This window comes from Rana temporaria, chromosome 4 (genome assembly GCF_905171775.1).
Source record: "Rana temporaria chromosome 4, aRanTem1.1, whole genome shotgun sequence".
Classification (NCBI taxonomy): Eukaryota; Metazoa; Chordata; class Amphibia; order Anura; family Ranidae; genus Rana; species Rana temporaria.
The window spans coordinates 284,019,680-284,035,155 of record NC_053492.1 but is presented as its reverse complement, the minus strand read 5'-3'; positions in this window follow the sequence as shown (position 1 = coordinate 284,035,155).

Genomic DNA, 15,476 nt, shown 5'->3' with positions numbered 1-15,476 from the left:
TAAATATAAATATTGATTTTCAGTGTATTGACCATTTAACATTTACACTATGCAAGATAAAGCTCCTTCTAGTTTTCGTGACTAATGGGCTTTCCCAATTTTGAGCATTCTGAGCAAGTCCAGTCATTTTTGAAGTAGAAAATGTTCTCTATATGTAAACCATGATGGAATTTTGAAAGCTGGCTGCTGAACTGTCTGAGGGTATGCACAGCATCTTAGATAACCAGAAGAACAATACAGATACCTGTTTAAAATGCATTCAAACATACCTTCCTTATCCCTCTACTGAGATATCTGTAATGTGTCAGCTGCTGAATCCTTTCCCACACTAATTTCAGTGCCTCTGATTTGATTTAAGAATGTTGCAAACAAAATGTTACCAAAGGACTGGCTTACAGGCTACTTGTAAGTAAATCCGGGTTGTCAGTGAAAAAGTGGTGCTAAATGACAGGACAGCCATACAAACCCATTAAAAGGTTAAGACTAGAATGTGAACTATGTCCAAAATGTTTCCATCATATGCATCTTGACTTATCCAGCTCTTTCAAACACTACTTAGAGTAAACAAATGTATATATAGAAGAGAGACTTTGTATAAGAAATGAGAATGTATTAAAATTATCGGGCATACTCTTGTCTTGTCTTATTTGTTATGCATAAGAGCTAAAGTTTGTATGCTTGTATGTGCTAAACGATCCTTTCTACTGCGCTTTATCCCTTAATGAAAGGACTCTACCATACAGTATTACTATGGTACTGTGTGTATCTGTGTAATCTTATTTTATGGGGCAATAGGTTCAAATGGCAGAAGGCGGTTAAAAAATTGTCATAAACAGTGCAAGTTCAGCTTTCGACTGACTTCGAGTGAGGGAAGAGGCATGTTGAATCCAAACCAACTTTTTTTACCCAACTTTACTTTTTAAAAATGTAAATTAAAAAACAGTCATTGGCTCGCGCAGCTCTTTGCTTAAGTGTGGAATGTTTCCTTGAGTCCAACACATATTCTCCAAATAAAATCCAGAGCCCCACCTCCTGGAATAGGTACTTTGGCTTCTTGTGCCAAAACCTTGAGCATAGCCTTAAATTGGAACTATGGGCAAAACTTTTTTTTTTTTCATTTTGGATTAGGATTATAACCCCTGTCAGATTTTTTTGGCCATATGTGTCCTATTGGGGAGACCTCCCTTAATTTCTTGGCTCATAGCCAAACAGGAAGTGAGAGGAAATCCCTGAAAATTAAGGGGATTCCTTGGGGACCCTCAGTGACTCCATTGGAAGATTTTTTCTTCATTACTTTTATGGGGACAACCCAAAATGTGAAATTTTCTTTTACTTTCACCTTTTAATGATAATGATTAATGAGGGCGAATCTCCATAACAGGGACACAGACAGCAGTAAAAACTGACAAATGTTCTAATACCTATTCACTTTATCCAAAACTATAAAAAAAAGTTTTGCCTTTGGTTATACTTTTTAAAAACCATCAGATTCTGAGTAGCACACATACCCTGTCCATGACAATCCCATGCTCCCAGTTGTTTTCAATAGTATTAATTAAAGATTCTTCTAAATCTTACTGTACTATTTTAATTTTTTATTATTAATTATTTATAAAATTTTAAAAATTGTTATGAAATCCTTTTCTTTAGGTTACATGGTCACGTTGTAAACAGGCAATCAAGGCACTTTGTAAACAGGCAATTGTTCTCATCAGTCAAATTGTTCCCATACAAATCAAAATGGAAATCTGCTTGATGCAGCTTAGAAGTTGGTCAGAAGCAGGTCAGAAGAAACTCAGAGGGATCTCAGAAACTTCTGAAATTGAAATTCAGTGCAGGTTGAATAAATCTGGAAGTATGCTGTGTATGCCCATCTACACAAGCCCATCCACACATTTTACTGAATGTAGTATTGTTTCAATATCTGCAGAACATTTACATATTTCCTTTTTTAACTTGGGTGTCAGAAGATCATAAAAATAATTTTACAGAGCATTCTATCACCAGGGCAGGACTTAGGGTGGTGGGGGACCCTGGGTTTGAGTAACTTTCGGGCCCTACCTTCTATACATTACTTTAAATAGAACAAAATGATACATACACAAGCTATGTATTAGAGCTACACAATTATGGATAAACTGAGAATAACACCCACCAGTATATTAAATCTGCAAAAAAAAGGAGAGGTACAGAGGGAGGGTCAGCGCATTTCCAAAATTCCAGGATCAGATTCAATTATACTGGTATAAGCAACCCATAATGAAAAGTGGAGGGTACAGTTCTCCCACTTCAAAGGGGTATGCCTAGGGAAGCAAAACAGCATAAAATGAATGTGTGTATGGGGATAAATAACCAAACATCACCACAAAGAGCCTGGCAAGGAAAGAGCTTCCACTGTACCTGTCAGATGGAGAGGGATCATATAATTCCACTGTACGAGCCATCACGTCTGTCCATCGGTAGCCGCCGCAGCTATAAATAGTGTCGTTCGGATGCCCGCACATGCGCAGAAAAATGACCAGGCGTAATGACGTCATTTCGACCGTGTCGCATAATGATGACACGTAGTCATCAATAGTAAACATACGTTGTCCCGAAGAGCATGATGTATACTGCGCATGGGCACAAAAAAGCACTGACACAAGTCAGAGTGCAATGTATTCAAAGGGCAAATCCAGCAATTGGAGCCAAAGTAACATGCCACATCCAGTAAAAGGACAGACACCGGGCATAATATTGCAAAAATAGCTTCACAAGGGTAATAATAAAAGAAAGACAGTTTGTCTACTTGGACGGAGGACAAAAATGATCAATGTCCCTAGAACAGGTAAAAATGCTAGACCAATCAACACACTTTAAATTAAAAATTAAATGACTGGCATATTATTGATTTTTTTTTACGTAAATGGACGAGGCCCCATATTGGGCGGAGCCCATGGGCTTGAGCCCAGTCAAGCCCAATGGTAAGTCCAGCCCAGTCTATCACCCCACATCAAAAAGCAAGTGACAATATTTTCAATGTGTATTTTATTGTCATTACTTGCACTGCAGAACTGTTTTATGTTTATTGTACCTCAACTCAGTCTTGTTTTTTATGAATCTAGTACAGTAAGCTATGAATCATATGTCTCATTATATTCTTCCATTGGCTAAGCCAAAGCTAGGCTTTCATAAAAGGGTGTGGTCTTATATTTATTTTTATTAGTGGTGTATATGTTTTCATTATTTTATTGTATCATTCTTGCTACTATTTAATAGGCGTTAATATTTATTTATTGAATGTTTTTGTTTCAGCTCATAAGTAAGGCAGTTGTTACAACAGATACCGAAGATTTTCTTATTGCGCTTGCTTTTTTTAATTTCTTACAGTTACTTTTTGGATCAGTGTATGGTGCACCCAAACAAATGATGTGGCAGATACTATAGCTAGGAAAATCTTCTGGCATTATAGTTTCTTTTTACCATTGTTAAGAATTAAGGCTATAAACAGCAATATCTTGACTGTGAGACATTGCTCGTGCCAGTACTTGGTGTAAATCAGCTTTCCGATAAAGACAGTATGTTCAGACAGTGCATATAAAGACATATATTCAGAGCACTGTAGTCTGATCCCAGTGATGTGGGGTGTTTAATGTCCTTCTCCATTCAGTCCAACCCTTTCATGATTTCCATGACAATTCAGACTTCTTTGATTAACTTTAATAGCCAATATGTTTGTGACCTGGCGGAGAGATGGAGACACATATTTCCATTCAGTGGTTTTTGCAGCCCTAATCCTTTGCAAAGTGTGCTTGTGCCAAAGTAAACCTGACATTTTAAGTGAAACTGCTTTTGCATGCATTATGAGGAACCTGAGATTCAAAAGTAACCATGTGGTTTCCTTCTGAAATATAGCTACTGCTCATTGCTGACCTTGGACAGAATATCCCTCTATTCCCGTTTTAGCTACTTTTATAATGAGGCAAGGATGATAAATGGTAGCATTGTGCTATTACCATACCTTCAGAGCACCACACACTTCTGTGAAATGACAACACAAAGCTCACTAGTGCTTTATTTAATTACATAGCATAAAAAGCAATGAAGAGTAACCACTCAGAATAACCAACCAAATATCATCTTTAAAGTACCAGTAAACCCAATGGGAGACCTCGTTAGTGTGAAATATTTACAAAAATGATTGAAATGAACCTGTACTAACATTGAAAGGGAGTTATATGATATATTTTGAAATATTTATGTAATTTAACTGTTCACGCTTTTGTACTATAGATGCCCATTTACCAAGTTTTTTTCAATTTTCTTTTCTGTGGGATTATTGGAAACAAAGTCATCTGTATATTATGTTTAATCTGTTTTATTGGGGTTACAAAGAATACAGCAAAAAAGCAGAGATTGTGTACAAAATCTCCTAACATACAGTACATCAACTCAAACATAAAGGTTCAGTACAGTAGTGGAGCGCTTTTTTACTGCAGGATATCACATTGAAACTACAAACTGAAATAGCATATATGGGGTACCCATAAGGAAATCAGAAAACATCAGTTTTCATTGCCCATACCTTTAGATTGTAAGTTCCATGAGCAGGGCCCTCCTATTCATTCTGTATTAAATTGTATTGTAATTTACTGCCCCCTTTATATTGTAAAGCAATGGGTAAACTCTTGGCACTATATAAATCAATCCTGTATAACAGGGGTCACCAAACTGTGGCCCGAGGGCCAGACGTGGCCCTTTGCTAGCCTTTATCCGGCCCTCGGACACTATCCCTCTCACTGATATGAGGTACTATTCCTTCCACTGACACCAACAAGGAGGCACAATTTCTTCCACTGATACCAATGATGGGATACTATTCCTCCTACTAATAGGGTCACTACTCCTCCTCCTACTGACCACCAACCCTGAGGCCATATTTATTCTCACTGATGCCAAGCCCAGGACATTTTCTGCCCCCGCTGGCCACAGTCTGGCCCTTCTAAAGTCTGAAAGACAATAAACTGGCCCTTTGTTTGAAAAGTTTGGAGACCCCTGCTGTATAATAAAGTATAGCACCTCCTTCGGAGCCGCAGTTAAACTGGGATCCCCCACCCCACACAACCAGGCACTCTGGAGACAGAGAACAGTCCGTGACTTTGTTTTTGAGGGTGATGGGAGGCTATGCGATGCCCACTTAACTTTAGCAGAACTTCAGGGACACTCTTCCTATATATATACTCTAAATACAGCTCCATGTCTTCCTCTAGCACTCACTTGCTTGCAGAACACAGCTGGTGTGCTGTGTAAAGATCTGACAATCACTCAGTCAGATTAAAGGCATTGGCCTATTATAGGCAGGAATCCAAGGTCCTTTGGTTGTGTAGCAAAATTACAGCATCCAGCTTGTACTCTTCCTTCTGTGGCTACTGATCCCAGCCCTCTTTAGGCACTGCCAACCCACCTGGCTGCACCTGCCCCTTTAATAGCCCTCCAGGCTAACTTCTCCACAATAGTCCCCCCAACTGACACTCACTAGCCCACCCGGCTGACTCTCAGGAGATCTTCCAGTAATGCTGACCTGCTTCTGATGTCCTCTCTCCTTGCTCCAGTGCCTCCAGGAAGGGCCTCCAGGAAGGGGGAGGATTCGGAAAGGCATGCATACATGGAGGTCCCAGACATGTAATCCCATGCCTAATATGAAGGATGCAAGATTTGAAGAGTATCGAAAGTAGAACCATACACTCCATGTGACTTTACAGGATTCAGTTTTGTCTTCATCCCAGGTTATCATATACTCCAAGTGCTCGATGTTATCCATTTCATAAGCCTATTCAGTTAGCGATAGTGTTTCAGTTTGTCGCAGCACCTATATATCACAGATAGAGCGGCTGTCAGGAAATATCTAATCAGGCTTTTTTTTTTTTATATGTTCATAGGAACCCAACAGCATAGACAGCACAGTTATTTAAGATTTATTAGGGATGTGGTCACCCACTAATTTGTCATACAAGTGGAAGTGTAGTATCTTATCTCAGAAAGGGATAATCAGCAGGCACGTGAGTCATAGTGCCAGGAGCCTGTAAACATCTCCAGCATGTTTTAGACATAGTAGGATCTATTTTATGTAAGATTGTAGGGCATCAGTATCATCTAGATATGATATGCTTTTTGCTTTCTTGGATATGGGAAAAACAGACAGTTTATAGGTAAGTATAGGTAAATATAGATCACCTAGAGGGGACAAGGTTTAAACAATTCTATAGGTTGCATGTTTTGAGTTACAGGGGAGATATAGTGCTAGAAATATTGCTTTCATTCCAACGATCACGGTGATACCTCATATGTATGGTTAAAATACAGTTTTCATATGCGGCCACTACTCTTGTATGTGTTCGCTTCTGCATTCAAGCTCGGCGGAAGGGGGGGTTTTAAAAAAAAAAAAACGTTTTTTTGTTGTTTATTTTACATTTTATTTTTTATTTTTACACTGTTCTTTAAAAAAAAAAAATCACTTTTATTCCAATTACAAGGAATGTAAACATCCTTTGTAATAGAAAAAAACATGACAGGACCTCTTAAATATGAGATCTGGGGCCAAGAAGACCTCAGATATCATAGTTACACTAAAATGCAATAAAAAATAAATGTAATTTGGAAAAAAAAATTGTTTTGTTTTAAGAGCTATGGGCGGAAGTGACATTTTGATGTCACTTCCAACCTGCATTGGTATGGAGCCGGGTGGGGGGCCATCTTCCCATCGCTCCATACCACAGAGGATATGGGATCTGATCACCTCCACCACTGCCGCCGGCTCCGGTAAGCAGTGGAGGGCACCAGAGAGTGGCGGGAGGGGGGTCCCTCTCCCGCTGCCGATAAAAATTATCGTGCCGGACTGACAGCGTGAGGAAAAAAAAAAAGCAGATTACTGACTTGTGTAAACAGGACAACCGCACACTCCACACCCACTACTGCTAAGCAGTGCCCATCAGTGCCACATGCCAGTGCCTACCAGTGCCACCTACCAAAGCCCACCAGTGCCATCTACCAGTACACACTAGTGCCACCTAACAATGCATACCAGTGCCACCTATCAGTGCCCATCATTGCCTCATCATCAGTGCCACCTATCAGTCCTGGCTATCAGTGTCACCTACCACTGCCTATTATTGCCCATCAGTGCCCTACAGTGCTGCCTATGAGTGCCCATCAGTGCCACCTATCAGTGCCCAACAGTACCACCTATCAGTGCTGCCTAATCAGTGCCCATCAGTGCAGCCTATCAGTGCTCATCAGTGCAGCCTCATCAGCTCACATCAATGAAGGAGAACAATTACCTGTTTGCAAAATGTTATCACAAACTATGAAAACTGTTTAGTTTTTTCTAAATTTTCAGTATTTTTCAGTGGTGATTAAATACCACCAAAAGAAAGCTCTATTTGTGTGAAAAAAAGCGATACAAATGTATTTGGGTACATTATAGTATGAACGCGCAATTGTTATTCAAAGAATAACAGCGCTGAAAGCTGAAAATTGGCCTGGGCAGGATGGGGGTTTAAGTGCCCAGTAAGCAAGTGGTTAATGCATACACAGACTGGTCCCAGTTTTCCTAATGCAGCCACCCTTGCTGCTGATTCCTGACAGTAGCATAAGTAACTTTAAATTGACTGTAAGAAGCCAATTTGTGTCCCCAGTCTATGGCTGTCCTCAGTCTCCAACAACTCCTGTAGCATGTCTTTAGTCTCTGACCATCTATTGTAGCATGCACAGTTTTGTACCTTTTCTGATGCATACATTAAGTTACTGACAGCTTTTTGTAGCATTATTCTCACTGAATATTGTGTGATGCTCTTTGATGATTTCAGGGACTGCACTTATATTATGTAACTTGAGCATCACTGATCTAGGATATTAATGCAAACATGTAGAATAGCAGGTGCGTGATGCAATAATATTATACTCACATATTTCTCTTTATTTACAGTGGAAGTGATCCCAAGGTGAGCAGGCTAAAATGACACATTGCTATTACTGTGCCTGTCTTGTGGCTATTCTATGATAACGGTAAAATAATTTGTATACAACTCCCCCTAAATAAAAGTACACTGTGTGATGCCCTTCATAAAAAAAAAATCAACTGTAAACAGTGTCCCCCGATGTATATCTATCGTCAATCATGCAACCCACCGCACCCAAAAAAAAAAAAAAAAAAAAAACGAATTGACAGCCGACTGCCTCCTCTGCCATTTGACATAGGTAAGGGCGGGGCCACCTGGCAACGTCATCTGGTGGCGCCACCCCTGTGACATCACTGACTGGTGTATGCTGGGTTGGTGATGTTACAAGGGGCAGTGCCACCAGGTCAGAAGGGGGCTGGGATCTGGGGCCACCTTCTTCAAGGGGGCTTCTAATATCTGATAAGCCGCCTGCCCGCAGACCCCTACAACCACAGCCCAGGATTTTCAACATGGGGGCAAGGTGCTTTGGGGTGGGGGGGCAGAGCCCCCTGCCTCAAAGCACCCAGCCCCCATGTTGAGGGCATGTGGCTTAGTATGGTTCAGGAGGGGGGCACTCGCTTGTTCCCCCTTTCCTGACCTGCCAGGCTGCATGCCCAGATAAGGGTCTGGAATGGATTTTGGGGGAAACCCCACGCCGTTTTTTTTTTTTACATTATTTTTTTTATTCAGCTGTCAGCGGGGAAGCCTACTGTCAGCTGATGACTCATCGGTTGTTAAGGACACTGTGGCCTGCTTCCCGGGCCTTTTCCTTAACAACCAGCTTTTACTGAGCCCTGATTGGGCAAAGCTTTACCCAATCAGGGCACATAATGCACTGTGAAAACACCTACTGATCACCCTGCAAATTCAGGGGGTTACCCGAATGGGGCGAACAGCCAATGCCAATCAAAGTGTCCCACCAGCTCTGGGCTCTGTCTGGTAATGTCATAGACAGGCCTCACAGATGAACACTTTTTACAACCTGTTATCACTTACCAGCAAGTGTTTACTTTCCCAGCACTCTCCTCTAGACCAAAAACTCCCCCCCCCCCCTTCAGTAAAACCTGGGGAGACCCAATGCAATGTGGTGGAATGACTACCCACTCACTATCCAAACTCCTGCCAACGGCTAGATTTCTCTGGAGCAACTTACTACATATACTGCTCCAGCCTAAACAGTAAGTGCATGCCATTCTAGACCATACAACAACTAATTTAACCCACATCCATGGGAGGAATTAAAGAGATTATATAAACTCTAAAAATGTATTATTTTCCTTGGTTGCAAAGTTTCCCAAAGAAGTCAATGAAAGCAGTATGACAAAAGGATACAACTAAAACATGATTGTAATAAGCATTAAATCAGGAAAAAAGAATAAGTCAAACAAAGCTAAAAAGAATCATATAAACACCCATTATAAAACCACACTATAGAAGTTTTAAATCATTTCTGAGATTTACAAAGTAGTAATCAGAAGCCTTCCAAGACCATAATGAAAAAAACACATTTACTGTATAATGACTAATGCAAATGGTTAGGATGAAGTTCTAACCAAAACCTGAATAATTTCTCTATTCTGCACATCATTTAAGGTGCCCGTAGACATTAGATGACAGTCTTTTGATCCATCTGTATTTGGCTGTATTGAGTAATGATGTAATGTCTGTGAGCTACCTGCAGACACCACCAGCCACGTCCACGTCTCATCTTGGGGAATAGTAACTGGACAGATTCAAAAACTTGTCTAATTTCTATTAGAAATGGGCGAATCTGCCCAAGTTTGATTCCATGGAAGTTTCTCTAAACCGGTCTGAGATTCGTAAACCCAAACTTAGGCCCCGTACACACCATAGAATCCATTCGCAGATAAATCCCAGCAAATGGGTTTCAGCGGATAGATCCTATGGTGTGTACACGCCAGCGGATCTTTTTCCGCGGATAAATCGCCCCTGGGATAGATTCCAGCAGATCGGATATTTGCTGACATGCACAACATATCCATCTGCTGAAGTCCATCCCAACGGATGGATCCGCTGGTCTGTACAGACTCACCGAATCCATCCGTCCGAAGGGATCCCCCGCATGCATCGCAATGATTCAACGCATGCGTGGAATTCCTTATATGACAGCGTCGCACCCGTCGCCGCGTCATAATCACGGCGTGGGCGCGACACGTCATCGCCAGAGGATTTCGGCGCGGATTTCAATGCGATGGTGAGTACACTCCATCGCATGAAAATCCGCCGAAATCCCCGAGAGGATTTATCCGCGGAAACGGTCCGCTGGACCGTATCCGCGGATAAATCCTCCCGTGTGTATGGGGCCTTAGAGTGGGGGTGAATTGTGATACTAAACCCTGGCCAGTTTCAAGGCTAATAGACGAGATAAATGGCAAATGGCACTATCATGAGGGACAATTAACAAACGTAAAACAAAAATGCAGTCAGGGCCGGATAAAGAACATCATTGGCCTGGTGCTGAGGATTTTGGTGGGGCTTTTTATAAAAAATAAATAAATAAAAATGCAAAAAATGTTGTTATAACAAATTAAATTAAATAGAGAGAGGGAGGATGAGAGAGAGAGAGAAACGGGGAATGAGAGAGGGGTGAGGGGTAAGAGAGGGAGGATGAGAGAGGGGGGGGGGAGAGAGAGAGAGAGGATGCGCATGAGCATGCGTGGGAGTGATAGCAAAGCAGCCTGGCTAAGGCAAGTGACCGAAGGCACAGAACCTAGAAGGAAGGCTGAGTAAAGATGGAAGCGCCCGGGATTGATCACAGTGCAGCACTGGAGGGCTCAGTCTGATAGGTAAATGTACACTAATGTGCTAATATGCTGTGCATACTTGTACATTATGGCATAACCTACCTCAGGGCCTCTAAAAAGTTGTAATGTTAGCAAAGTTTACTACCGCTTTAATATCACAGGATCCCAGGAGCCTCTCATGGGGCCCTTTACTGACCCGGTGGCCCTTGGGCAGTGCTCAAGTGCATAGTTGCCAACATTTCAAATGTATTTTCAGGGACACTTTGTTTTACCAGTGGTATATTTAGATTAGCTGACATCCCATATGTTCCTCTATACATCACAGAAGTAATCACAAAATCAAATGAGTAGTAACAATGGGCAGAACAAATATGAGAACTGAGAAGATTTCCTTTAGTTGAACTAACAAAAGTGTGCCCATTCTAGAGCTGGTAACATTGAGGATATTCAACATAATTTTATGTTTTTTGTGGGTAAGAGGCATAGGGGAGGAGTATGGATGGTATAAAAGTGGGAAGTATGTGCAGGTGAGGGAGAGGAATGTGGAGGGTATAACAGTGGGCAATATGTACAGGAGAAGAGTGTGGAGGGTATGGCAGTGGGCATTGTACACAAGTCAATCTATTAATCGACTTACCAGCAGCCTGTCAGGTTTTTCCCAAAACAATCAGTGCTGCCAGCTATAGTTAGCAACGCTGATCATTGCATTGCTCCCCACTGGCAGAACACAATAACACTGTGGGAGTGATTGCCCCTCCACAGGTCAGCAGGTGAGAGGGTGTGTGGTAACAGACTGGGGAGAGAGGTCTGTCAGCAGAGGGGTGTGAGGTGGTCATGGAGGGATATCAATCAGGGGGTGGGGGGAGTAACTGGGAGTGATATCTTTTGGAGTAGGGTCTGTCATCTGCAGGTTGGGAAATGGTCACCTGTGATATAAGTTGAAGGGAGGTGGCTAACATGGGAAGTGGCTGGGGAGTGGCCTGGTTGGTGGGGAGTGTGAAATGGATGATGTGTTTCAAGTTTCTTTCACATTTGTGGTAATGCTTACAGCCCTCTGAAAAGTGATATGTGGTGGATTGCTTTTCAACGAGTGGTATAGCAGCAGCTGACAGGCGTTCATGAGATGCTACTGCCACCTCCTTGTTTTTTTTTGTTACATTGATGAATGGTAGTTTTACATTGTTGGACTATGCTACTACTGCGAGCGAATTTGGCTTGCAGTTGCAGAGTGGCCCCATTGAAATCAATAGGGGAGTTTGACAGTTGATGCTGCCTGTCAAACTCTGCAATCTCTAAGCTGTGTATTGAGCTCAGTGCCTCTGACAAGAAGTGAGGAGAGGCACTAAGAGCTCAACCTCTCAGTCTGCTGCAAACAGAGTGTACCAGTTTGTTTTTAAACTGGACGCTCTGTATGTAGTTTCTGACAGGCTGTGCAAGGAGCCCCGTATCTTTGGAACCATAAACGACAGGAGCCCCACATTTTAACCAATGGTGGAGTAGGTCTTCAGGTACATACACCCCCCTCCATTTTTGGGGTCTCTGTGACCCCTGTTTGCCGAGAGTCAATCACTTTTTTTTGGGGGGGGGCAAATGAGCCTATCTTAAGATAAGGGGCCTGGAGCTCCAAGAGCCCCTATGTTAATCTGGCCCTGACTGCAGTGCTCCTCTCTTCACTGACAAATATATACCCTCACCTCCAGTATTTGACCCAAATGAATATTAGGTCAAATCACGCTTATCCCTTTAAACCGGCTAGGTGTACTTCTGCAGATCCTATTCTCTCAGGAATTCAATTCATCTCCATCCTCCTTCATCATGTCATATTTCTTCCACTAAAAATGTCTGTGAGCTTTCGGAGAGGATGAAGTTCATCAGCTTGCTGAATCGAATGCAGACCTCCAACTTGCATCTCCTCTTCCTGCAAAAGCCACTCCTGACGATTTGAATACGTTACTGCTGTGTTTTTAGTATGGGGAAATTTTTTTTAGTCCATTATACTTCATTTCTTCTCTCATTAACAATGGAAGTTTATCATCTGACAATGCCGGGCTGTGCCACGTTCTCCTCCTTGCTCTCACCCTCAGAGGCTCCGGGACTTTTGCCGATCTGCTCTCCGTTGGTTACTGTTGTGTCTATTCGTTTTATCCCAGAACTGAAACAGAAATGCCTTCTGGCCTATACCCTGCCTAAGGATTCAGATGCCTAAGGCCTTGTACACACGGTCGGACCAAACCAATGAGACTGGCCCGTCGGACCGTTTTCATCGGTTCACCTCTGAAGTGGCAGTACGGCCTGATATGTGTACACACCATCAGTCCAAAATCCGATCGGGTCAGAATGCGGTGACGTCAAACACACGACGTGCTGAATAAAACGAAGTTCAATGCTTCCAAGCATGCGTCGACTTGATTCTGAGCATGCGCTGAACCGATGCTTTTCTGTACTAACCATCGGTTTGGTCCGATCGGGCAGCGGTCCATCGGTTCGGTTTTGAAGCATGTTTAGAAATTTTGGACCGAAGGAAACCAGACCGATAGCCTATACACACGGTCGGTTTGGTCCGATGAAAATGAACTTCGGTTCATTCTCATCGGACCAAACCGACCGTGTGTACGGGGCCTAAGAAAAGTGAAAACAAACCTGTGGTGAACCCAACCACCCCACCCAGTGTCTATTGGAAGATTTAATTGTATGCAATAAGTTATCATACATAACTTTACTGACATTTAGTTTACTAAAGCGCTTTGTATCATAAACAATTGCTATGTTCTATATAAACTACATCCTTTTTTAAAACCTTTATTATATTTTGTTGCACTTCAGCTCTGCTGATCTCCTGCAGCCGTGCCCCCTGTCAACTCGGTATGCCACATTTAATTTGTTGTCGCGTGTGAATAGCCTCCTGCAGATGTGTTTTACACTTTAGATGAACAAGCAGTGGTGCAGTAAAACCATGGTTCAGCTGCCCGTTTTTACCATCATCTATGTGAAAGAGGCCTAACTAACTAATTATATATACGATACATTTATACTTTGTATGCACAAAGATGTATATTACAGTTTTCTTCTCTGGGATAAATATTTCTTAATAGTGTTATATTTACTTGTAGATTGCATGTTTAACCACTTAAGCCCCGGACCATTTTGCTGGTCAAAGACCAGGCAACTTTTTGCTATTCTGCACTGCGTTGCGTTAACTAACAATTGCGCGGTTGTGCGGCGTGGCTCCCCAAACAAAATTGACGTTCTTTTTTTCCCACAAATAGAGCTTTCTTTTGGTGGTATTTGATCACCTCTGCGGTTTTTACTTTTTGCGCTATAAACAAAAATAGAGCATACATTTTGAAAAAAATCGATATTTTTTACTTTTTGCTATAATAAATATCCCCCAAAAATATATAAAAACATTTTTTTCTCAGTTTAGGCCAATATGTATTCTTCTACATATTTTTGGTAAACTAGTAATGGCGGCGATCTGTGATTTCTATTGTTACTGCGACTTTATGGTGGACACATCAGACACCTTTGACACATTTTTGGGACCATTGTCATTTTAACAGCGATCAGTGCTATAAAAATGCACCGTTACTGTAAAAATTACACTGGCAGTCAAGGGGTTAACCACTAGTTTGCGCTGAAGGGGTTAAGTGTGCCTAGGGATGTGTTCTAACTGTAGGGGGGATGGGCTGTGTGTGACACGACAGTGATCACAGTTTCCGATTACAGGAAGCTGTGTACACTGTTCTGTCACTGGGAAGACTGGGGAAATGCTTGTTTCCATAAGCATTTCCCCCTTCTTTCTCACTGTGTCACGATCGTGGTCAGAGTCATGGCGCGCGCGTCCACAATCCTGGCTTCTTAAAGGGGGTGTATATATACGTCCTTCTGTCTTTCCGTGCCATGCTGTCAATGTATATCGCAGTGGTCGGCAAGCAGTTAAACAGATATCTTTTGTGTGAAATACCCTCTTGGCATAGGGATTGTGTAGGCAACAAACAACAGATTATATATAGAAAAATATAAATTTATTGGTACAAAAAAGAAAATGTTACATATATAGTAAAGACATAAAAACCATGAAAATGATATGTGAAACAAATGATACAATGCCCGCATTCAAGACCTCCAATGATTTGGAGATGGTCGAACAGTGGCTAATCCAACGTGTTTATCAAGCACAGCCCAATTATAGGCTATGTTGTTGGAAACTTGCACGTTTTTCCTTTTTATGTCCCTTTACTCATTAGACCTACTTAAAGCGCCATTACATTGGATAGTATTCCTAGTCTCCGATGGGAGGTGGGACTCTTTAAAGGCACACAGAGAGACCAATAAGGAGGAACCAGTGACGGCACTGCAACTTCTAGGGAAATGCATATGCTTACAAAGGATTAAATGAAGTGAGTTATTTTTTATATTCTACACCGTTTGGTGGTGTGGAAAGGTGACTTCTTTTTTGTTACTTAATGAAATTTTCTTTGATTTATTGTAGACAAAGATACAATTTGATATCCCTCATGAAGAACTATTTTAACTGTTTGAAACGCGTTGGATTAGCCACTGTTCGACCATCTCCAAATAATTGGAGGTCTTGAATGCGGGCATTGTATCATTTGTTTCATATATCATTTTCATGGTTTTTATGTCTCTACTATATATGTAACCTTTTCTTTTTTTGTACCAATAAATTAATATTTTTCTATATATAATCTGTTGCTTGTTGCCTACACAATCC